Genomic DNA, 26,916 nt, shown 5'->3' on the forward strand with positions numbered 1-26,916 from the left:
AGTCTAACATCAGTACCAGGCAAATTAGTTGAAACAATAGTAAAGTATAAAATTGTCAGACACATAGAAGAACATAAATTGTTTCGCAAAAGTCAACATGGCTTCCGTAAAGGGAGATCATGTCTTACTAATCTATTAGAGTTCTTTGAGGGGGTCAACAAACATGTGGACAAGGGGGATCCTGTGGACATAGTGTACTTAGATTTCCAGAAAGCCTTTGACAAGGTCCCTTACCAAAGGCTCTTACGTAAATTAAGTTATCATGGGATAAGAGGGAAAATCCTTTCATGGATTGAGAACTGGTTAAAACACAGGGAACAAAGGGTAGGAATAAATGGTAAATTTTCAGAATGGAGAGGGGTAACTTGTGGTGTTCCCCAAGGGTCAGTCCTAGGACAAATCCTATTGAACATATTCATAAATGATCTGGAGAAAGGGGTAAACAGTGAAGTGGCAACGTTTGCAGATGATACTAAACTGCTCAAGATAGTTAAGACCAAAGCAGACTGTGAAGAACTTCAAAAAGATCTCACGAAACTAAGTGATTGGGCAACAAAATGGCAAACAAAATTTAATGTGGATAAATGTAAAGTAATGCACATTGGAAAAAATAACCCCAACTATACATACAATATGATGGGGGCTAATTTAGCTACAACTGATCAGGAGAAAGATCTTGCAGTCATCGTGGATAGTTCTCTGAAGACATCCACACAGTGTACAGTGGCAGTCAAAAAAGCAAACGGGATGTTAGGAATCATTAAAAAAGGGATAGAGAATAATACAGAGAATATCTTATTGCCCTTATATAAATCCATGGTATGCCCACATTTTGAATACTGCATACAGATGTGGTCCCCTCATCTCTACAAAGATATACTGGCATCAGAAAAGGGCAACTAAAATGATTAGGGGTTTGGAACGGGTCCCATATGAGGAGAGATTAAAGAGGCTAAGACTTTTCAGCTTGGAAAAAGGAGACTAAGGGGGGATATGATAGAGGTATATAAGATCTTGAGTGGTGTGGAGAAAGTGAATAAGGAAAAGTTATTTACTTGTTCCCATAATATAAGAACTAGGGGTCACCAAATGAAATTAATGTGTAGCAGGTTTAAAACAAATAAAAGGAAGTTCTTCTTCACTCAGTGCACAGTCAACCTGTGGAACTCCTTGCCTGAGGAGGTTGTGAAGGCTAGGAGTATAACAGGGTTTAAAAGAGAACTGGATAAATTCATGGAGGTTAAGTCCATTAATGGCTATTAGCCAGGATGGGTAAGGAATGGTGTCCCTAGCCTCTGTTTGTCAGAGGGTGGAGATGGATAGCAGGAGAGACATCACTTGATCATTACCTGTTAGGTTCACTCCCTCTGGGGCACCTGGCATTGGCCACTGTTGGTAGACAGGATACTGTGCTGGATGGACCTTTGGCCTGACCCAGTATGGCCATTCTTATGTTCTTTTCCTTAACGTGTTTTGTGTTAAATTCAGCGGACAAATGGCAGAATGCCTCAGCCAGTGGCATGTTAATAGCTGGTTGTAATTTGGTGAGACAAAAATATGCAAATGACAGGGCAGCCTGACTTGTATCACTCTGGTATTCTTCCATAGAACAAAAGGAATGTATCGTAATCTCACTTAAAGAATCAAGTGGTAGAACGGGCAGGGTTGGAAGGAATATGGGAAATACAGCATGACAAAAGGAAAGAGAAACTTAGTATATGCTGAGGTGGTCCAAATGACCCTCAGATGACTAATAAGATGATGTAAACATCTCACCATATGATGTATACTCAAATCTCAGAGCACAACAGAATTTAGCTTCACAAAATACCTAGGAGATAGGGGGTATTCTTGTCTCTATTTTACACAAGAGAAAAATGAGGCACAGATTAAGTGGTTTGCTCTACATCACAAGCTGTCTGTAGCCAACCCAAGTATAGAACCCAGGTAGCCTGAATCTCAGTCTTTTACTTTAACTATAGATCATGGATAGTTACACATAAGAGCATAAGAGGTACTTGTGTAAATCACACACTATGGATGAATTTCTTTATCAAAAATATAAAAGGGAGGTGTTTTCTCTTAATATATAATCACCAGCATCACAGCCAAATTAAACACTTATGGAAAAACTCTGCTGTCAGCTAAATCTGTGTAGCTGATTTCAGCAGGGTTCACAGGTTTTACTGGAAGTAGAATTTGACCCCTAACATTAGTCACAGGAAACACATATATTGAACTTCCCCACAAAGATAGCTCAGAGGACTGACAGAAAAGCTACACCCTTCATTTGTTTTGAAAGTCCATTCACTAGTCTAAGACCCTCTGATTGTAATGTAGTATTGGACACAGAGGTACAATCCCGAAGGTTCAAACAAACCAGAGTGTATTACATATTACTCAGGAATCATAGTGCCTGGACTACACCCTGATCCAGATGGGTACACTTCTGGCCTGGAATGTGCCAATACCAGGTTTCTTAAAGGAACATTCCACTACACTGCTAGCAAACCACATCACTTAGCAAACCTGACAGACTGTCTCTCTTCTCAAGAGTTTGTTCAACAGTTGAGAGGTGCTCAAGCTGGCACTCCCGTGGGATATGGAAGAGAGGACTGGTACTCTTAACGAGGGACCTCAACTTTGGAATTCACTCTGCTGATTGGCCTGAAACAACCCTAATTGGTTGTTGACCTGTAGAGTATACTGCAAAGTCCAACTATTTGGGCAGGTGCCTGGGGAGGTCTGAGGCTCTGGTGGGAGTGTGGAAATAAGGAAATTTCAGTTTATGGACTGGCTTTCTTTGTGAAGATTGTTGGCTTGCTGCCATTTGTGCCTTTGAGTTCCTTTTATATTTCTTTATTAAGGGGCCCTAGAGCCTGGGTTAGGTGTTCTTTTATTATGTTTCATGTTGAAATAAAAATAAAAATAAAACAAACATTGGTGACATAAGGAAGAAGGAATAGTAAGGACCCGGTTTCAAACCTAACACTGAAGTTTCTAGATATTGTTAAACAATATTTATCCATCAGACTATATCAGCTCCATTTCTGTGTAAATATGCATTCAGGAAACATACAGGTTTGTATTATGGTTTTCCAAGACACAGCCCTGCTTATGCTGTGTGTGAAGTCAAAGCACACAAGCTCAAGTCCCTGTAGCTATCCTATCTGCTGAGCACAATGGCAGGCAAGATGGCTGTGATGGTGTAACAGTGGGCACACAGAAGAGGTCCTTATACGGCCTTTGTGAGCACAGCATAAATGTCTCCTGTGCTAGCTGCATCTCACAAGGCAGTACAGAAAGATAAGGTGTGACTATGCACTATTTGTCCCCTTTCAGGATATCTACTGGTGCTCAGGGAATTCAGTATGTGGTATAATGGCTGTCCTTGAACTGGTGCACAAGTAGGGGGAGGGCACCCATGCAGGTCAGCCAAAATTTGGCCTTCTTTGTTGTCCGAATAGAAAGGAACTTCTGAGAAAAAGCATATAGATGATGACCATTTATATTTATGCACGTTATAAACTGTCTAATAATTACCTGGAAATGTTATAGCCTAAGGGACTGATCCTGCAGAGATGAGTTGTAGGCTCATAAAATATGTACATAGTGGATTTTACAGACTGGCATTACACTGCAAATAAGTATTAGGGCATGTTTAATTCCATCGACTATATGGTACCATGCAGGCAGATTTAATCCATGTCTTAGACACTCTCTTGAATCACGCATTATACAGTAAGCAATGTTTACAGTTAAATAACTTAATTGTTTTTAATGTGTGTTCCTTTGCCCCAAATTCCCAAATAGTCAAAGTACCATACCAGAAATTCTACTATACTGTTTTCAGTTTTTTGCAGCAGTCAAAAAAGCTAACAGAATGTTAGGTACCATTAGAAAAGTAATAGATAACAAGAAAATATCATAATGCCTCTATATAAACCCATCGTCTGCCCACATCTTGAATATTGTGTGCAGTTTTGGTTACCCCATCTCAAAAAAGATATATTAGAATTGGAAAAGGTACAGAGAAGGGCAACAAAAATGATTAGGAGTATGGAACAACCTCCATATGAGGAAAGATTAAAAAGAACTGGGACTGTACAGAGAGGATTAAAGGGAGATATGATAGAAGCCTAAAAAATCATGAATGGTGAGGAGCAATATAATAAGGAAGTGTTATTTACCCCTTCACATGGTACAAGAACCAGGGGTCACCCAATGAAATTAATAGGCAGCAGGTTTAAAACAAACAAAAGGAAGTACTTCTTCACACAACACACAGTCAAGCTGTGGAACTCGTTGCCAGGGGATGTTGTGAAGGTCAAAAAGTATAATTGGGTTCAAAAAGGAGGTCAAGAGATGCCAAGATGGTCAGGGATGCAACCGCATGTTCTGGATATTGCTAAGCTGCTGACTGCCAGATGATGGGAGTGGATGACAGGGGATGGATCATGCAATAATAACCCTGTTCTGTTCATTACCTCTGAAGCACCTGGCATTGGCCACTGTCGGAAGACAGGATACTGGGCTAGATGGACCATTGGTCTGACCCAGTAGGGCTATTCTTATGTTCTTATTTTGTTATGAGAATACCATGCTGCTACATATAGCAGCTTTTCTGGCCCAACTCTGGCAATTGTGATGGGATAATCACAGTAGGTAATTAAGAAGTGTATCACCTCTTGATATGCATGCATGTCTCCTGTTGGTATAAAAGGCAATTTTGCAAATATATAAGGTCAAATCCTATTCATCCCCCAATACTCTGTAGCCATGTACAGTCCACTATATTGTGCAACCAGTGGAAGCCTGCACAGGAGGGGGGAATACCTCCACCACACACACACACACACACACACACTTCATACTAGAGCTGAACTCTGCAGGTTTCTGTTTTAGGCAGGGAGATGGGGAAAGGGAGGGGCAGTAAATAGTGAATCCATGCTGACAGGAAGTTCTGGAGATCTTGTATACCAGCAGAGGTATGAGGCTGCTGCCAGAGGCTACTGCACTCCTGAGACTACATCAACTTACAAGTCCTCTGATAAGAAGAATGCAATCTCCCATAGCACTCCCCTGCATGAGATCTCTTCTTCTGGCTTTGAACAGTGACCAGGCTCTAGCCCATGAAAAGAAAAACAGACTCTAACTGAAACACTGCAAGGAGACCTAGGGCCAAATTTATACCTGGTGTAATTCTATTAAATCAACTGAATTACAGCAGAGACAAATTAGGTCCGAGCAACCAAAACAAGAGTCATTAAAGCTGCAGTATCTCTAAAAGATTTACTTATGGCAAACATTTTATTATGCATTTTTTATCCTCAGAAATGCTGGGAAGCTCATATTTACAGTGTACTTGAAGAGGATGGTGCAATAATTGCTTGGTTATTTATTAGCTCGCATCAAGCACCTAAATCTACAGTGAAAATACATTTTTGGCATAACTCCATGAAACAGATGGTCAGTGACTCTAGATAAACATCTTCCAGAGTACAAGTCCATACGGATAACATACTATTCCCTCAGTTTTCATTTTAGCTATTTTCTGTCAGAATTTGGTAATAAGTTGTGCCATTTAAATAAATGAATATAAATGAGTCTTAGCATTAAAATAAATGTTCAGGTTACAAATAATTGAGTTTAGTCTCTGATGTATCTTTATTTAGGTAAATTGAATCAAGTCTTTCCCGAGGTACATTCCAATAGCTTTTTCTCTTACTTCAGCGGTTCTCAAACTTCATTGCACCACAACCCCCTTCTGACAACTAAAATTACCACACAACCTGAGGAGTGAGGGCGCACCTGAGGAGGGGCAAAAGCCAAAGCTTGAGCCCCACCACCCTGAGCAGAGGAGCCAAAGCCCAAGGGCTTCAGCCCCAGAAGGGGGCCTGTAAGCTGAGCCCCACTGCCCAGGGCTGAAGCCTGAGCCCCACCACCCAGGGCTTTAACCCTTGGGCTTCAGCTTTGACCCTGGGCAGTGGGGCTTGGGCTTGGGCTTTGGCCCCAGGTCCCATCAAGTCTAACACCAGCCCTGGAGACCCCATTAAAACCCAGTCCTGACCCACCTTGGGGTCCCAACCCACAGTTTGAGAACCCCTGCTCTAACCTATATATTAGCAGCTATGATTCTGCATTTGGGGGGCCAGATTCTGCCATTCTAATTCACATTGTATGACTACTTGTTGAATACTGTGATTAAAACCAACAGGGCTGTGTACAGCATCTTTTTTTTAAAATGAGAAATTGGCTTATCTGCCTGTGATAGGAGGGAGGGATGGGGATTCTGATTTTTCTATCAAGGATATTTTATACATGCTTTTTCTTGAAATGTTTCTGTATATTATTAAACTGTTGCCGTGTTTGACCACAGAGATGGCTTTATTCCAGTGGTGGGTGAAAGGACATAATGCTTCCTGGAGCTGTCCAACATGCAGTGCATTGTGGCTTTTAGCCCCCACCATGGTTGGCCAGCTCAGCCTGCCAGTGCAGGAGGTCAGGAGGCAGGGATGAATGGCTCAGCTTCCTTTTTACGCATTTCAGTACAGAGTCTCCTGTTGTCACTGGCCCCCTATACATGGACACAGAAGGGCAGAAGTCTCCTGTACAACCTTGCACATCCATGCAAATAACAGCTATATCTGGGATTTATCATCACAATCCCATTTTTCACTTTCAGAAACTTTTTTGGGATGAAATTTGCCAGGCTTGGTCTCTGTCTCTAGGTGTCTTTTTATTAGTATTGGAGTAAAAGATAGCTGAGCTTTGACATTTGATCCAATATGCTTGATTTCATAATCACATTTTATCTTAAATACATATACGGACAGTATTATATCTAACTTTGCTGGAAACCCTGTATTATTTGAGAAATAGTATGTGATAATTTAATTAAAGACTATTACAGTGCACTTTTTTTTTTGCATTTCATTATTATTACTAATTATACTTGCAGTAGAACTTATGCAGAAATCTGAATGTTCAGAGCACTCTACAAATATTTTTTTTTATTATTCAGGTTGTGTACATAAAGCAAAGCATTATTTTAATTTGACTGACATACGCAAACTCATTAATATAGCTCTAAAGAGATGCTACCAGTGTGGAAAAAGCTTTCAAAAACATTTTATTTAGAACCAATTCTACTTACACTTTATATAATGCATTTTCTATATACTTCCTGCCAATTTTGTATTACTGAGGACATGCATGAAACTTTGATCTTGTTCCTTTAGATCTTAGTTTCCGGTACTACTTCAACAATTGCAATAACAAAATCTATAGTTTTAACAATTTTTCATGAGGCACTGACTGCTCTTTAATGACAAACTGTTCAGTAAGGCCTTAGTGTTTCTTATGAGGCTCTGTGCATCTTGAACTCATGCACTTTCCCTAGCATCTCCCTAGCCCTGAAAGTCATAGAATCATAGAATATCAGGGTTGGAAGGGACCCTAGGAGGTCATCTAGTCCAACCCCCTGCTCAAAGCAGAACCAATCCCCAGCTAAATCATCCTCAATCATAAGTCAAAACACATAACCATACAGTGAAATCCTACTGGGTTACAAATTCTGGCTGGTGCTGAGCACTTGCAACTCCAATTGAATTCAAATAGGACATTTGCCTGAGTAAGGGCACAAGATTTGACCAGCAAAGTCAAGATTGCTTTAACAGAATTTTTAAAAAATAATATTTCATATATGTGTGAAGCCTATAAAGTAAATATATAAATAAGAAAAACGGAACATTAAACTTTAGCAAATTACATACAATAGAGTGCAGTACAAAATAAGAGAAAGTGGGAAAATCTCATGGTGGATCTATTGCTATTGTCTATGAGGTGAAATGTGCCTTTGCTATATTGCCATAAACAGGAATGACCCTAGATATTTTTCCAGCAAGGATAGAAAATGTTTTTGCCCTCCCTGCGTTGCCCTGAAGCAGCCGAGTGAAATAGGAGCATGGTGCCCCCTGGAAGCTGGTACCCAGGGTGAATCCATCTGCTTGCTCGTCCCTAGAACCAGCCCTGGCCATAGGCCCCAGCTAAGGGACAGCTCATAGTTGCATTGCCCCAGGAGCAGATGCAGAACTAGACTGTGTTGCAGTCTGGTCCCTAGTTCCCCTACTTGCTTTGGGGAAAGAGCACCAACCTTACACCTTGAAAAGATTGTTTCCACCAGTGTGCTGGCTCAGCTATGCTGGACAGCATATGGCATGGGTGAATACTGCCACTCCCCTCCCTTCCTGACTACTCACTGCCCACTTGTGTATGATGGGAAGTGGTGGACCCAGGCAGGCTGCTTTCCCCACACCCTACATTTGCAATACCAGTGCAGGAGACAAAGGGGATTCCTTACATCCAGTTATTTACTTCAGTAGGGGAGTTAACATCTCACTTGAAATTATTTTAACTGAATATCTATCTATATTCTGAATACATTGTGTCACTTGATGTGGAAATATATGATTTCTGTGAAGAATCAATCATTATTTGAAAATGCACATACAAGGACCATAATTTTTCCTTTGTCGTGACAGGGCATACCTGCCCTGCACTGGGCCAGAAGGGGTTAATGCCATACTATGGAGTGAGGAAGCCATGCCTCCTTTACCCTGCTCGGCATGCTCCAACTGGAACGACAGTATAAAAGGGAGCAGCTCAGCTCAGTCTGTCCTGACCAGGAAGTAGAGTGGACATGAATTGCAGTCTCCTGCCTGGGAGCTGTCGGAGCCCCAGACCATGGAGGCCAGGCCTGCTGATACCCAGGTGAATACCCCACTGTCTGTGGAAGCCCACAACGGGAAGGAGTTGTGAACTTCACCTGCCAACTTCCTCAGGGAACAGAGGAACTGTGGGCTACGGAGCAGGAAGACAGACATTGATCCAGTTGCAGTACTGGGAACAGAGGTAGCATGTTTCAGAAGTATCCCTGCTGACCCAGTGGCAGATACACTTGCCGCTGATAGGGCCCTGGGTTAGGACCCAGTGGAGTAGGGAGTGCCCTGGTCATTCTATCTCAGACGCCACTCGTAGTGGTGGCCCCACCCCCTTTGGCCACTACGCCATACTGCCATACGCTCAAGGGTGGTCCTAGTAACTCTGGCTGCTAGGCCATACTGCCCTGCACAGAAGGGTGATCCTCCTGACTTAGCCATTGTGTTACACTGAGCTACAGGGCCTCAGGACAAAGGTAGGCTACTAGGCTATACTTCATTGCACGGAAGGGTGATCCTACTGGCTCTGGACGCTAGGCCTTACTGACCTGCATGGTAGGGCTGTCCTATTGACACTGGCCATTTGGCCATGATGTCCTGAATCTAAGGACAGCCTCTCTGACCATTAGGTCATACCACCCTGGGTGAGAAGAGTGGTTATTTGGCCTTGGCTATAGGATGATAACACCCCCAATGGGTAATGGGGTATACCTGCTCTGTAACAATTTTTTAATTTGGCAGATTGATTGCTTAAAATTATGCACTAATTGCCATTTGGATTAACTGCCAAATTGGATTACCAAAGCAGAAATTTTTTTTTACCTCATTTGAGTGCAAAAGGATTTGAAAAACAGGGTGGGTTGCAGTTTGGTGGTTGGTGGCATGCCTTCTATACATGACATAGCTGTGCTTTAGTTAAGCCTGAGATGAGGCAGATACAACAATGATTCCAGGTCAATCCTGGAAGAATTCCAGGAAGAACGAAGGAAGATTCCAGGAAGAACGAAGCATATTGTACATGACAAATGAGTGGGAGAACATGAGATGGAGCCAAAATGGCTAGGCACCCTATAGATGGAGATGAAAACATTGTGCCGGAAAGAAGACTTGCCACATAAACATCAATAATAGCCATAAAATGAAGTAAAAAGGCTGCTGCTCTAATACTGTGCAATGATGCCATAGCATTTTTCACTCGCAACTCTTTCTTTCAGAGAACAGGATTTGGCTCTCTTTGTAGAATAGGATTATAGAGTTTATCTCTAAAATGACATTACTAAATGCCTCAATTACATTTACTAACAAACCTATTTTTAACTTAATATTTACTTCATTTTGAGAATACTGCATTCAGCAGTTTTATGTACAGAAAGCAATCCAGTAACAGAGTGTGAAGGGGTCTGTAGACCCTGCCTACACTGGAAGGACAATACATTAAAGGTGTGATTTTTTTAGAGCTGGTTTCAACAGAAATTGCACATGTTCAGCATCTCTAAAAAAATTATAATTTAGAATTGTTTCCCTAAACAAGAGACCAATCACGAGGTATAGTCTCTCACTGTAGGGATGCTGTGAGGGATGACACATGTTCCATCCAGGGATGACTGGTTTTGTCCTTAGGATAAAACTAATTAAATTGGGAGAGGCCAGTCACTCAGCGTGGGAGGAAAGACTCTCCCAGAAAACAAGAAAGATTTTTTCACACTCCTAACCAAAATGGCTATGCGGGGAAAACTTTTAAGTGTGGCCCAGCCTTGAGTGGCTCCATAATCAGGATAATGATTAATAGCTTGTAGCTCAAAATGTTCCTCTCCAGTTTTCCTCATACATTGCAGGGGGGGAAATAACCTATGAAGGTAATAGTCTACAATGAATCCATTGATATAAACAAGCACACACATAAACATTCTGAGCATTTACAGTAAACTATTTCTCCTGAATACATTGCAATGTGCTCTACCTTCTAAATCTATACCCCAGTTGTGTAAGTGTATGTTTAGACGTGTGCTAGCGAGGCTAAAGCTAGCATGCTAAAAACAGCAGTGTGCATGCTATGGCTATGGCTGGAGCTCAGGCTCTCAAGCCTATGGCTCTCAAGCCTTGCATTTGTCAGTCTACAGATTTTGTGGGCATTGGAACACATGTTAAAAGAAACTTCCTTTTAAAAAAAATGTTCAAAGCGATTGGCAAAATGTATCTCTTTTTAACGAAATTGGGCGCAAAGTGAGAATTCACTCTGAAGCAGCCAATATGCCTTGCAAGCTCACCAGAATGTTTCCGATAGTTTACTTTCAATAAAACATGTCTTACTTTTTAACCAGGTAGATTAAATTGCAGCAGAGTGACCAAAACAAGACAGAATATTCTGTTACTTATCTCCAAGATGAAAAACAAGGTATTTTTGACACGTATATGTATTTAGCAATGTTAGCACTTTAAAAATATATGGGTATATAATAAATGACCTTGCATTGAGGTGAGAATATACAATGCTATAACCTGCAACAAAATTGCATTCAGTAAATAACACTGATTTACACTGTCATAGCTGTGGCTTCCCCATTCAAAATTCCCCACAATAACTATTCCATGTGAAATGTATTTCTATATTCTTCTAATTAATCTCCTTCCAAAAAATCACCATCAGAACCATCATGTGTTTTCATCATTAGAGTCAGATGAAAAACTGCCCTGTTAAAGTGGATTATTTTACTTAAATGTCACACAACATCAATCTCTTTAATCTTCATTTTAAGCATCTGGATTCACAGATATTTGCCTCAGATAACAATCTTTAATCTTTTAATCCTTCATGTCTTTTCTTATAAAACATAATGACATCCCATATTTTGCCAATATTTGTGCTTATGTCAGGGAACTGGTATATGCAAGTATAGTTTCCACTGAGACTTGTTAAATGGTTGTAGATGCGGAGTTTGAATCCTGCCCATTCCTATTCTTACATTTATGCCTATTTCAAGTTTAGAAAAGTGTTCAGATTAAAGGAAGCATAACCTGCTTTTTAGTCTGATTGTATCCCTTTGGCAAATCTAAGACAGATAAATTCCACTGACTCAAGTGAACCATGTGCCAGGTTATGCAAACTCCTATATTAGTCCTTACTCACTGTGACAGATCTCGGGATAGTCATGGCTGTGAGTTACCTTGTTACCCCCTACATCTAGCAAGAGGGAGTCTAGCTCATGGTGGCTGGACATAAGCTCCCTAACACCACCAGCCTTTCAGCCAATCAAGCACTCAGCTCTGGGCTATGCCAGCCCTTTCTTTGCTTTGCAGGTTAATAATAGGTGTGCTCCAGCCCCCAAGTCCACTTGAAGCATTCACCTGTGATGTGAAGACCATGGCTACTCACAGGAATCCCAGATCCTCTGCTCCCAAAGGAGCAATGCACCACAGTATACCAGTTTTACCTTAAATCACCACTCTTCTATAACACACAGGACTTGTGAGCACTTATAATGAAACAAAAGAAGGTTTGTTACAAGAAAGAATCAAGATTCCCCTAGAAACAAGAGAAACAGATGTTTATAATACAAAACAAGCTCATAAAATGAGAACTAGGAACTACACTTATTAATAGTTACCTTTTCTATCTAATAAAGTAGATTCCCCCCACTCAAAGTTCAGTCTTTTGCAGAGCTGGCTGGCTTCTCAGGAGCTAATCTTTTATGAAACACCCCTGCTCAACAAGATGTCTCCTCAGTTAATGGACACAGAGGGTCTTTCTCTACCCTGTGATATGATGAATCAGTTTTTTGTCTTCATTCCCAGACAGGGCAATCCTCTGTCTCTTATAATGTAACATTATGTAACCTCCAAGTTGTTTTGATGTTTATAGGTTATCTTTGATATTATCCCATCATAGATTCTCAAGACAAAATAAACCAAATATATCATACATATTAATATGTAACTTTAAATATTATATAACTTTTATGCAGATCATCTGTAAATTAGAGATAAGCAAATTCCAAGAGATACAGGCTTGCTATTTATCTGCAAAGTCTAACGAATCTAGAACATTAATATAATCTGAAAACATTGTAACATTGCAGTGTAAATACCATCATATTATGACTCCAGCTCAGTAAAGCCTGTATTCCATGAATGAAAATAAAATAGCAGAAGATCTTCCTATTGGCAAAAATAGTGCCAAATAATGAAGAGTCCTCTGCTCTAGGATGCCAAGCTGATGAGCAAGCAATGTCACCACAGAATTACCCAAGGAGCCCGTCACTGGAGTGGAGAGAAGAGTACCAGCTACATAAAAATGTAAGAATGGTCATACTGGGTCAAACTAATGGTCCACCTAGCCCAGTATCCTGTTTTTCTACAGTGGCAGTGGCAGATGTTTCAGAGAGAATGAACAGAAAAACATCCACTGGCAATGAGTTCCACAGGTTGACTTTGTTGTGTAAAGAGGTACTTGCTTGTTTTGTTTTACACTAACTGATCGTTAATTTCATTGGGTGACCCCTGGTTCTTCTGCTATGTGAAGGAGTAAAAAACACTTCCTTATTCACTTTCCCCACACCATTCATGATTTTATAGACTTCAATCATATCCCACCTACCCTTAGTCCTCTCTTTTCCAAGCTGAACAGTCCCTGTCTTTTTAATTATCTTCATATGGAAGCTGTTCCACATCCCATATGGTTTTTGTTGCCCTTCTTTTTACTTTTTCTAATATATATTTTTGGAAATGGGACTGTCATAAATATAAAGGGAAGGATAACCACCTTTCTATATACAGAACTGTAAAATCCCTCCTGGCCAGAGGCAAAACCCTTTCACCTCTAAAGGGTTAAGAAGCTAAGATAACCTCGCTGGCACCTGACCAAAATGACCAATGAGGAGACAAGATACTTTCAAAGCTGGTGGGGTGGGGTGGGTGGCAAAGGGTCTTTCTGTCTGTGTGATGCTTTTGCCGGGACCAGGTCAGGAATGCTCTTCAGAACTTCTGTTAAGTTAATAAGTAATCTAGCTAGAAATGTGTTATATTTCCTTTTGTTAAATGGCTGGTAAAATAGTTTGTGCTGAATGGAATGTATATTCCTGTTTTTGTGTCTTTTTGTAACTTAAGGTTTTGCCTAGAGGGATTCTCTATGTTTTTAAATCTGATTACCCTGTAAGGTATTTACCATCCTGATTTTACTGAGGTGATTCTTTTACTTTTTCTTTCATTAAAATTCTTCTTTTAAGATCCTGATTGCTTTTTCATTGTTCTTAAGATCCAAGGGTTTGCGTCTCTGTTCACCTATGCAAATTGGTGAGGATTTTTATCAAGCCTTCCCAAGAAAGGGGGTGTAGGGCTTGGGGGGATATTTTAGGGGGAAGACGTCTCAAGTGGGCTCTTTCCCTGTTCTTTGTTTAACATGCTTGTTGGTGACAGCATAAGGTGCAAGGACAAGGCAAAGTTCAGAGTGGGGAAGGAACCTTGACAGGGACAAACAGAACGGCATGCTGTATTCAAGGTGTGGGGGTACCACAGATTCATATACTGGCATTATGATATTTACTGCCTCATTATCTATCCCTTTCCTAATGGTTCCTATCATTCTCTTCGCTTTTTTGACTGCCACTGCAGATTGAGCAAATGTTTTCAGAGAATTATCCACAATGATTCCAAGATCTCTTTCTTGAGTAGTAACAGCTGATTTAGACCCCATCATTTTGTATGTGCAGTTGGGATTATGTTTTCTAATGTGCATTACTTTGCGTTTATCAACACTGAATTTCATCAGCTATTTTGATGTCCAGTTACCCAGTTCGTGAGATCCCTTCATAACTCTTGGCAGTCAGCATTTGTTCTTAACTATCTTGAGTAACTTTGAATTGACTGGACACTTTGCCACCTCACTGTTTACCCTCTGTACCAGACCTCTTCAGAATATGTTAAATAGTGCTGTCTCAGTACTGATGCTTGGGGGATCCTGCTATTTACCTCTCCCCACTGTTAAAATTAACCATTTATTCCCACCCTTTGTTTCCTATTTTTTAGCCAGTTACTGATCCATGAGAGGACCTTCATTCTTATCTGATGACTGCTTAATTTGCTTCAGAGACTTTAGTGAGGGACCTTGTGAAAAGCTTTCTGAAAACCCAAGTGTCATATTTTGTTGACACCCTCAAAGAAGTTGTAATAGATTGGTGAGCCATGATTTCCCTTTACAAAAGCCATGTTGACTCTTCTCCAATGTAATGTGTTCGTCTATGTGTTTGATAAGTCTGATCTTAATTTGGCTAGTACTGAAGTTAGGCTTACCAGCCTATAATTGCCAGGATTGCTTCTGGAGCCTTTTTTAAAATATGGTGCCACGTTATCTATCCTCTAGTCATCTGGTGGAGAGGCTGATTTAAACGATAGGTTAAATACCACAGTTAGTCATTCTGCAATTTCATATTTGAGTTCCTTCAGAGCTCTTAGATGAATAGTATCTGGTTCTGGTGACCTATTACTATTTATTTTATCAATTTGTTCCAAAACCTCCTCTATCAACATCTCAATCTGGAGCAGTTCCCCAGAGTTGTCACATAAAAAGAATGATTCAGATGTGGGAATCTCCCTCACATCCTCCGCAGTAAAGACCAATGCAAAGAATTAATTTAGCTTCTCTACAACAGCCTTGTCTTCCTTGGATTTTTTTTTAGCACCTTGATCATCCACTGGCCTCACTAATTGTTGGGTAGGCTTTCACCTTGTGATGGACTTAAAATATTTTTTGCTATTAGTTTTTGTGTCCTTAAGTAATTGGTCTTCAAATTCTGTTTTGCCCTGCCTAATTACACTTTTACTCTTGACTTGCCAGAGTTTATGCTCCTTTCTAGTTTCCTCCGTAGGGTTTGACTTCTCGTTTTTAAAAATGTCTTTTTGTCTCCTACTGCCTCTTTTACTCTGCTGTTTCACAATGGTGGGATTTTTCAGTCCTCTTACTTTTTTTTTTTTAATTTGCTGTGTACATTTAGTTTGAGCCTCTATTATGTTTCTTTTTTAAAAATCCATGCAGTTTGCAGGCATTTCCTGACTGTTCCTTTTAATTTCCCTTTATCTTAATTCCTCATTTTTGTGTAGTTTTCCTTTTTGACATTAAATGCTACTGTGGTGGTTTTCTTTAGTAATTTTGCCCTTACAAGGATATTAAATTTAATTACATTATGGTTGACATAACTGAGTGGTTCAGCTATAGTCACCGCTTGAACCAGATCCTGTGCACACTTAGGAATAAATCAAGTTCTCTGCCCTTGTGGATTCCAGGACTAGCTGCTTCAGGGAGCAGTCATTAATGGTGTCTAGAAATTTTATCTCTGCATCCCATGCTGAGGTGACATGTACCCAGTCAACATGGGGATAGTTGAAATCCCCCATTATTATTGGGTTTTCTCTTTTTGTATCCTCTTTAATCTCCCTGAGCATTTCACAATCACTGTCACCACCCTGGTCAGGCAGTCGGTAGTATATTCCTACTGCTATACTCTTAATATTCTGGCCTGGAATTCCATGGTACAGTTTGGTTCATTTAAGATTTTTACTATATTTAACTTTCTTTCACATATAGTGCCACTCTCCCAGCAGCACAGGCTACTCTGTCATTCCTATATGTTTTGTGCCATGGTATTACCATGTCCCATTCATTATCATTTTTTGCCCAAGTGGGAAGCAGCCTGGTAGCTTATGTTCTAAGGACAGTGCAGCGTCTTTTTGTTTGGCATTGTGACATCATGATGATGTGTCACAAACTTCATCATGTTGTGATATAAAATTCTCATAGTGTGATACAGCTTCATGATATTGAGATGTTATAGTCTGATGAACATATTTGCAATAGTTTTATTTAGATTGGCAGTTCAAACAGAGCTGGTTTGACAAAGTACTTCCCTCTACTCACCTAAAACCCAACCCTCTGGTCACCATGCTTACTGAAATCAAGAATGTCTGAAAAAGCATTTAATTTTACAACATCCAGTGGTGTGTAGCATGATTATCAATGAGATGTAACTCATGTTACAGCCAGTAATTACGTGTCATAGTCAAACAGACAACATGTCACACTTCACTTTGAGTTATGACATAAAATGCTGCATCCTTTTCATGTTAGCCATAAACAATTTCCATTCTGGTGCTTTCTCTCAGACATAGTGGTCTGAAACAGATAAAATGAAAAAATATTTCAGGAATGTGCTTAGATTATATTCAGAGATTCAAATGTGAGGACCTGATATTGTTTGGTTTTGGGGGATGACTCTATAAAAGATTAGACTTTCCATATGTGCACCTTTTCCCATCTCTGACAGTAATTGCATGAGATATTTTTCATTTAAATCCAGATTACCATATCTGAAAGATGGATGTAATCACATTTACTGTGTATAGGCAGTGGAGGAAGTTAATGGGCACTGCTTATTTCACCATGCATATAGAATACAATGAACAAACATTTCCCTCACATGCTTCGTTTAGCTAGTAGGAGAAATGAATTGCTTGGAGAGCTAATACTATCCCACTTTTGGTCAAGCCATGACTCATTTTGCAGATCATTATGCAAAGACATGCCGAGGTAGTTGTTCTAACACATTTTTGGGGTGTAATGCTCTTCCAGACCTATCGCTCTGCATTCAGGCACTATTCAACTTACAAACTACATTATTCTATTTTGGTGGTACAAACAAGAGTATCTGAGTTCAAAATTGGGTCATTCCTGTTTCTTCTTGGTTTGCTCATTAGAAATCCAAAGGTAAAAATATTTTATGAGTATCTGACAAAAATTATCTAAAAAGTTACTATTTTTCTTTTTCTTTCTAAATATGATTTCCAAGAATAGTAATGCAGGTAAACTCAGCAGCCTCCAAGTTCCTTACATTCCTGCCCAGCGTATACAATACATAATTGAATTGAAATAAATGATTCATTACCAAAATGGCTTTTTTTAAAGCTAGTAATACTATTTCCCATGTTTCATTATTACTTTCCCATTAAGAAGCATTATGTGTATTCAGCACAAAACCCATTCAACATAACTGGGTGGAGGGGTTGGGGAAGTGGATGTAAGTTTTTTTCATTTTTATCTATTTAATATACATCTTGTTATTTACCTTATCATTATAAGCTTCTGAGACATAATCATAAGCCTTCAGCTTCAGCTAGCTGGAAAATTCCTTAGTGATAATTTTTCTGGAAGGTTGCTACACTGTGATGAATAACTGATTATTACCAATACAAAAGCAGACTAATTTGTTCTTATATAACAGGAGAGAGGAAAATGAACAGTTTCAACAAAAAGATAATAACTGGTTTAAAATTGTTTATAGCAGGGGATTTACAACAGGTATGCAAGAAAAATGACAAGAAATGTGTTAAATGACATAATTACTCTTACTTTGTATAATCTTAGCCCACTGTATACCCTAATGTTCTGGAAGAATATGTGCCATTAAAGAAGAAAAATGCATTTAATGTACTCTGCATTTCTACTTCTGTTCATGAAAAAGGTTTTTAAGTGCTTTGATGCAAAATGCCAAATGACATACTTCAGAGACAATCAATATTTTTTTCATTTGCTACTAAATGTGAACATGCTTGTGTGTCATTGCTGCTAGATTTGCACATAGATAAATAAGTCTCTTTTATTTTAAAATGATCTCCATCTCAGAAACCTTTACTGTAATGTCTTATTTCTCTATAAGCAGAACACAGCCCCAGTTGACCTGCAAACTAAAGGTAATCAATGTGCCGGTGTCTCCTAGCAAAATTTAGTACAGCATATCTGAAAACAAATACTGTAAATCAGGGTCTAAGCAGCAGCGACAGTTTATTATTAACCATAAATATCTGTCCACTGTACATAAAATGGTTCCCTACAACTCAAATTTCTCTGTGGTGCTGGAAATTATAAACCAGAAAAGGAAAGCCTTATAGAATTTCACTAAGGAAAATATGTTGAGTTATTTTCTCTTAAAAGCAGGGTCCACTTTATCAGCTTTTTCATCTTATGCTGTATCATTAGCAATTTTAACACAATGAGCCAATTACTCTGAGCACCCACTTGTTTTTAAAATGAGCATGCTCAGCTAATCAGCTCAGTTTCCTTTTAGTTATAACTGAAAATCTAATCCCATTATATACGAAAAAAATCGCTCCTGGACCACCTGTTAGGTAGAAGATCCAAGTTCCAATCACAGATGACATTTTTTTCACTTACCAGGACTGTAAGTGTCTCCAAGTTTCTGTAAATAAGTAACATTTGTGGCTTTGTTTTTCAGAACTGAAAATCCTTATCTACATTAATGGGAGCATCCTGCACCAATTTCTATACCAGATTTAACCAACATATGGCGTGCAAAATACAGGCCAATGGTGGAGACCCAGTAAACCAAGGAGAACTCCCAAAGAATTTGAAGTCTTCCTGGTAACCCTAATCCAGATCCAAGCAGTGTCATGTGGGTCTCTGGGAACAGAACTGAAGAGATAATTGGCAGGTATCCCCTTTTTACATGCTTGTCTAAAGATGAACAAAGGGAGCTACCGCTCATCAATAAGTCAAGAAACTGAACCTTTTCAGAATAGGTTATAGAGGTTGGATACTCAGCTGCAGCTGAACAGAGCCTGAAGATGAGGCGGTTGAGGAGGGATGTGCATTAGGGAGCCACAGCCAGTTCTCTGATCCTGTGTCACCTGGTCTTGGCATGAGGAGGAGCTTTGTATTATGCTAGTGTAAAGTTTTCAAATTATAAATTACCCAAGTAGAGTATGAGCTGCACTCTGCCACACTATCCTAGCACACCAGGTAGTCTGGAATAGGATGTAGGATTGAGGCAGAAATCTCCATGAAGTTTTTTGGCAGAGATTTCTCTATAATTGATCTGCCAAGGAATGGGGTTTGATACATGTAAAATGGTTCAGGGACCAGCCGCAAACTCTGCAGATACCCTGTGTATCTGCCAAATCACCTGGCGCTGAATAGCTAATTTTAATTTTACAAATACATATGGAGCCAAATAAAACTCTTAGTTATGCTAGCATAAATTCAAAGTAACTCTGTCAATTTCAGTGCAATTATTCAAGAGTCACAACAGTATAGGTGAGATCTGAATTTACCTCACATTTTTAAAATACCAGGATTTAAAACACATTTCACCCTATAATTAATCATTTTAATGGTGAGAAAGGATTATTATCTTTGATTCTTCCAGGTTTCTGGGCTGAGCTCAATAGGGACAGTTTTCTTTTAAAGGAAACATAAAATGAATTGGGGGGAGGGGAAGGAAGGAAGAAGCAAATAAAGGACAATAATTTAAGCAATATTCTAGTATAGGGAATGGTAACCATTTCTAAAATCAAATGTAATGTTAATTACAGTGGACTGTTCCCCTCTCCAAATGCTGATTGTCAAAATCAGTGCTCTCCTTTTGTCCACAAATTATATCAGGCTTAGGAGAGACAGGCAAAGCTTTTAATTGCAGCTTCCAACTGTAAAGGCTTGAAAGAAGTAGCAAAGCTACAGCAAGATGCAAGGACATCCCTGAAGAGCTCTCACCTTTCCAGGATCCCCGAACTCCAAGAACTCCCTGGCGTCCTGATACAAGTTTTCCATTGAACTACAAACAGATGGTAGCCAAGCAGATGTGCCTAGCACTTGAACTAAAATGAACAAAATGATGTTTTGAGAAACAAACAAAACAATCAAGTAAATAGAGCAAAGGGGAAGAGGAGGTACAAATAAAGTAAGGCAGAAAGTAAGCAAAGATAAAGAACCAAAATAGAAAAAATATAATTTAATTAATAAAAATATTAAAATAGCACATTGCATAAGGATAGCATGGGGAATACAGACCGTTTCATAACTCCAGAATGTTTTTGGTGGGTAAAATTACCAATTTTTGCTTAAATATATGCAAACACAAGTCAAATCAACCTCTATAGCTATATTACTAGGAAGCTGCAAAGTACAAGAGTAGCTAAAATTTCTTAAGAGTTAGGTCTATTAAATTGGGAAGACCCATAATTGGGACCATTCAATATTAGACTGGACAAAATACTAGTAAATGCATTGTGGGAAACATCTTGCAATGGCAGGGGGTAAGCCAGAAAACCTAATAGGTCTTTTACACCTGCAAAGAGTTTCAAAATGTGTAACTCAACTCCCCACCTTGAAGCAAGTGGGTGCAGCATTGCCTTCACCCTCACAATGAACTATACACAATATCTGAGCTGACACAAAGGATATTAATTTTTTTGCTAGTGTAAGCCAGCAGCAAATTAATATCCTCCTCTTCTGTGCCACACAGAGCCTGTAGAAATCTGTATGCTACCCATACATAGGTCTTGTGACTTTTGGTTCCTTAACGGAGCTAGTCGGAAAATGGAAAAAATGTTGGCAAATTTTAGTAATATATGGCAACTTTCAAAAATTTCTGATCAGCTCTATTCCTAAGGGGTCACCTTGATCTCTGTTGGATTCCTGAAATTATCTTCGTTCTAGAAGTCAGCTGCTGAAGCCTATAAAGATGCTCACTTGTGGAACTCCTTAGTTTTTACAGACCAGATATCCACCCACTCTTTGGTTGCTTTCGAAACCCAAGAACAAGATGTGTTTATGGTCTGTGATTTTAATTAGGTTTCATTTTGATGAGATTAATTGTGATCGTCTGAAAGCTGTATGAGGAATCTGCATTAATAGGCAAAACATAATTTTAAAATATATTTGATAGGTAAAGAAGAGATTTTCCTTTTTTCTTTTCTCCCATAATTCCTACACAGGATCAGTTAATCATGCTATGCACTTTATAAAAGAGAGAAAGAGGATTTTTGCCAATCTTCAAGCACTTTCATAAAACTGTAAAATGGGTGGGAAATCATTTTAAATAAAGATATTTGAAATAATTTGGATGGAGAAGGAAATAATTTAGACTTCCTCTCCCTGCCCCACCGGTCCTTCCTCCCAGATCAATGCCTCCTACATTATATCAAAACAAATACAAACAGCAGGTGCCAGAGCTAGGAGCAACCCGAGAAATTAAATTGCAATACATCACTAAACCCAGGGGGTATTTCATCCAAGTTCATTCCTTCTGAACTGATGAATGAATGCTAACAAAGATATATAATTTGTTTTTAAAAAACAGTTACTACACTAGAAGAATGCAAAATAGCCAGTGTTATATCTGTTTAAAAAACACACACAAGCTAAGGTAAATCCCAGAAATTACATGGACCAGTAAATGTTAACTCTTTAAAGTTTGAGAAAATTGTTGAATAGCATTATACAGTAACTAGATGATATATGATAGGAACAAACGGACATGATTTTGTGAAGGAAAAACATGCCTTTTAAAATCTGTTGGATTAAATGAAAGATTCAAGGAAACGGGATAATTAACTTAATCTTTTTCAATGTGCTTGGTAAATTCTCTCTCAAGAGGCTATTAAGGAAACTTGGTAACCACAGAATGTGAGGTAGAATTCCCCATCATTGACTGAAAAGAGGTCAAGAGCTAGGAAGAGATGAATAGCGACAATTCAGTGTGCAGAAAAGTCAATACCAAGGTGTTCCATAGCTAGACAAGGAACATTCTCCCTTCTGTTAGTCTTTGCATTCTTACACATAAAATCTTTGCACTCCCTTATTAAGAAGGGAGGGAAGAAATGTGCAATGGTAGTGCACGCTGCATCCTTCCAAAAGATGACACCTCTTTCACTGTGGCCTTGAATTCTAAGGGACCACAGAGGTATTTTGGCCGAGTAGGTCAGGATGCCTCTGGGGACTCCCATAGCTATGAGGACCTTCTGCTAATGCGGGCTCAGCCTTAGAAACACAATATAATGCTTAACTGGGAAGATGAAGTAAACAGTAAGAATGCAAAAATATGCAGTTTCCACACAATTATTTAGTTAATCAAGATGAAGGACAATTTTGACGAGCTACAGACCTAACACAAATGAGCAATACAATGGCAAATGGAATCCAGCATAGACAACTGCAAGATACCCCACAGCAGAAGGAATTACCGGTATATAAATGACTTATATACAATGATGAATCTAAACGCTTGATTCTGAAATGGGCTGAGCCTTCTGAGATGTACTTACACCCCTTAGCTCCTACTCAACACTAAAGCTAAAGCCACTTCTAGCACCTCTCAGGGAGTGTTCATTATTTTGCATATTGAGCTCTAACATAGCTGTAGCATGTCAGAGAGAAAACATTATCTTTTGACATAAACAAAGCGTGGAAAATTTCAGACCTAACTGTGAATGTTCTGCAAAGTTTTGCAACCTAACTATAGCAGGCACTACTTTTCCAACCATAATATTAGCCCGGATTTGTAATTGTTATTATACCTTCACCATATCATCTTAGTCTAAAAAAATCTGCAATATCACATATTTTATTGAAAAATAGGCATTTCTGCTATTAGCAATTGCAGTTTTAACTGCACTGTTCATTTTAGTATTTTAAATTAATATCATCACAGGGATGGAGACAGTACAATGAAAGCATATATATTGTGAGGCTTTCTTACAATGTTAGTGTAGTTTTTAAGAAGGAAATTTTATTTTAGTAAGAAATCTTAATGGAGCAGTGTGTGTATTTACAACTATGATATCTTAAATTTATCAGAATATGTCTTATCTATTTCAAATAGAGCATATTGTATTAAATACCTTATTAAATTTAATCTATTATAGAAACATAACTTTCATGACAAATCAAATTACTATAAATGTTTGCCTTTCCTTTCTAATAAAAGTAGGTGGTTCACTGTATTTGAAAAAAAAACTTCCACTCCACATATATTAATAATGGTAAGGAAAGAAAACCCACAACTAACTAAATAGCAAGCAATGCCAGCACCCAAACAAACAGCTAATGGTTAGGAAATCAGGTAATCTATTAAGAAGTAGTACATCCCTGTTGCTTATTAATTGTGCTCTTTACTGCTGTACTGGAGACTAGGGTTAAATTCCCATTCCCAATCCCTAATCCAAAAAGAATTGGTAGTGCTAAAAAGCCAGCATGCTCAGTGATTTCTCAGCCAATTAAGGAGAAGCATTAACAGCTTCTGAAGGATATTTTCATCTTGATTTTCACAGATAAATGAATAGAGAGTTCAAAGGACAGCCTCGGTAGTAGTAGGTATAAAATGGGGGAAGAAAAGAGTTTCTCCTGGTATCTCAGACGAAGACAAAGGAATCTCACAGGGAAAGAAGTCAGTTAATAAATTACAGTGCAGGCTTGTCAGCTGCTAAACAAGTGGCATTATGGGGGGAAAAAACTGCTAGCATGATCCTCCTTCAAGGTGCTGAGTGCCCTCAAGTCCAACTTAAGATAATGTATGTTGCAGGAACACAATATTTTTAACAGCATTGAGCTCTTAGTCTGCAACTGCCCTTGGTCCCTGCCCCAAATAGCTTACAATCTAAGTTTAAGACAAGAGACAAGAGATAACAGGTGGATACAGACACACAGACTGGAGAGTACAAGGAAACAATCAGATCATATTGGTAATATGAGAGACAATGGTCTCAACACACTAGCAGCCTAACCTTTGTCAAATGTTTTGTAAGCATCATGGGAAAGGAGAGTTTTAAGGAGGGATTTGAAAGAAGACAATGAGTTAGTTTATGGGGAGTTACTCCCAAGCATGAGAGGCAGCATGAGAGACAGCCCAAAGGTCTTTGTTTGAAAATGTAACTACTGGGTGATGGAGGCTGACATCCTGGGACCATCAGAGGTGGGAGTCAACCTTTCTGTACTGAATGAATGATAAGTAGGATGGGATAGGTCATGAAGGGTCTTAAAAGTGAAGATAAGTGTTTTATGTTAATATGGCTGTCAGAGGGTTAGATTGTTAGTAGCTCTGCACAACTGCTCAAGGAGATGAAAGGGTAGAACTGTCCATTGTGCACTGTCGATTGTGCCCATATACAAAGGCTGGCACAAGGAAGGTTAGCATCTATATTACTGCTTGTCCTCTTGGAGATTGTGGTGAGGGTAGGAGTTAGGACAGGTGAGGAGTGGATTAAAAAGGTAGCAGCACCATTCTCTCTAGTGGTTCCAGAGGTATGGTGCCTACCTCAGGTTTAATTGTGAGTAAATCACGTTCCCTTGTGTGCAGTTTCTTAATCCCACCATTTAGCCCAGTATCTGTATCTAACACTATATAAATTTTCCGTTCAATTTTTCTACCTGCATTTTGTCTTTTTCTAGCTGCTCTCAAGAACAACTCTAACATCAGCAAAATAGAAGTCAGAGATGACCTGAATACAAAATGGCTATTGAACTGAATTGAAAGCACACATTTCATACAGTGTTTTCTTAGCATAGTTATCACTATTATGAAAGGTACAACATGGAAATAAAATGCCTTGTATCCGTGTAATGTAGTAAAACTATTCATTACTTGGAGGTAAATAGCTGTTGGGATGAACCTTTGTTTTAAGTCTTGCTGTTTAAGACATTAAAAAAATAAGTTAAGGGAAAATTAAAATGTTGTTACATGAGAATGACAATGCTGTATGCCCACATAACTATGAGTTCTTGAAAATAACTTTACAAACCCTTTGGTGAAACAATTTTGGGGGAGGTTTGAGAGGTAGCTGTATTACTCTGTATCAGCAGAAAGAACGAGGAGTACTCGTGGCACCTTAGAGACTAACAAATTTATTTGAGCATAAGCTTTCGTGGGCTAAAGCCCACTTCATCAGATGCATGCAGTGGAAAATACAGTAGATAGATAGAACATGAAAAAAATGGGGGTTGCCATACCAACTCTTAACAAGACCAATCGATTCAGGTGGGCTATTATCAGCAGGAAGAAAAAAAAACTTTTGTAGTGATAATCAGGATGGCCCATTTCAAACAGTTGACAAGAAGGTGTGAGTAACAGTAATTTTTTTGTAGTGAATAATGGGCTTTGTTATTTAGATAAATTGAGACTAGATGATAAGTCTTATTTATTTTAATACTGGTAAAAGCTAGTCAGTCTTTGCATGTGTAACCCACACACCTGCTGGTTCATATCTGATGGATGACTTACATTTCAGGTGAACATTGTTCTGACTTATTTATACCTACTATATGAATTCTCCTATTTGACATGTCTTAAAGTGAATGGTCCTAAAATAAAAAGTTGTAGTTTATTCTCTGCATCTCAGATCATAAATTAATGCTTTTGATTGTTAAATAATGATGGTTCCTACAAGATTTGACACAAGACAATCAAAAATATATAAAATAAATAAATAAAATAATAAAAAAATAAACTTTTGAAGAACATTTGTAACATCCCTCTCACAAACGTGTACATTAATTTAATTTTTTGGAGAAACTGGTAATTTTTGAAAACAGACTAAAAACCCAATATCTCTAACAGAAATGAGCTGAGCTATTATTTATTATTTCTATAGGAGCATAGGTATACATATCTCTTTAAATACATAAAAATATTGCATCCCTTCACTCAAAAAGCCTAGAGTCTAAGTGAAAGGAAGTTCTATCCCTAAGATACAAAGACAGGCTTCCTTTTATTTAGAAAAAAACTTGCTGGACCTCATACTGAGCTGCATTTCAATCCCTTTGCACAGTATTGCTCTCGTGGCATAAAGGGGTTACAAAGCTGTTGGATATTTCAAGTTGGGATACAGTCACTTTGGGGGAGCCCCCATTTTGCTTCTGAGTGACCTCTTTGCAACTCCCAAAAAAGGAGACATGTGGGCAGTGTTCCCTCTAATTTTTCCCACACGTGCAGAATGAATGTTGTTATGTGCACCAATATGGAGGTGACGTGTGACATATCACCTCCATATTGGTGCACATAACAAAATTCATGTGGTGGGGGTGGGGCTGAGGAGTTCAGAGTGTGGGAGGGGGCTCCGGGCTGGGGCAGAGGTTTGGATTTGGGGGTCAGGGCTCCAGCCGGGGTGGGGGCTCTGGGGTGGGACCGGGAATGAGGGGTTTGGGATGCAGGCTGCCCCAGTGCTAAGGTGGGGAGAGAGGACGCCCCACAACTGTGTCTCCCCACAGCAGCATCTGGGCTGGGGGAGACAAGTGCCTCTCCCCACTGAGGCAGCTCCGGAGCTGAGGCCGCAGGATACATGCCCCTCCCCCAAGCCACAGCAGGGCTGGGCCGGGGAGAGGGCCAGGACAGGGGTGCCTCTCTCCCGTCCATGGCAGGTCCAG

The 26,916-nt window shown here is 39.2% G+C and overlaps 1 protein-coding gene and 1 long non-coding RNA gene across 5 annotated transcripts in view; one reads left to right on the forward strand and one right to left on the reverse strand.

Annotated features, from left to right (window-relative positions):
- Positions 1–25,638, forward strand: part of LOC142071516 (uncharacterized) — a 32,830-nt gene extending 7,192 nt beyond the window's left edge. Inside the window, exons 2-3 of the long non-coding RNA XR_012667580.1 lie at positions 18,998–19,213; positions 24,946–25,638. This is a non-coding gene — a long non-coding RNA (uncharacterized LOC142071516). The remainder of the gene's footprint in view (positions 1–18,997; positions 19,214–24,945) is intronic.
- The window catches only part of KHDRBS2 (KH RNA binding domain containing, signal transduction associated 2), a 641,322-nt gene that overhangs the window by 415,311 nt on the left and 199,095 nt on the right, over positions 1–26,916 (reverse strand). The window lies entirely within an intron of this gene.

The sequence above is a fragment of the Caretta caretta genome, chromosome 3 (genome assembly GCF_965140235.1).
Source record: "Caretta caretta isolate rCarCar2 chromosome 3, rCarCar1.hap1, whole genome shotgun sequence".
NCBI classification, from domain to species: Eukaryota; Metazoa; Chordata; order Testudines; family Cheloniidae; genus Caretta; species Caretta caretta.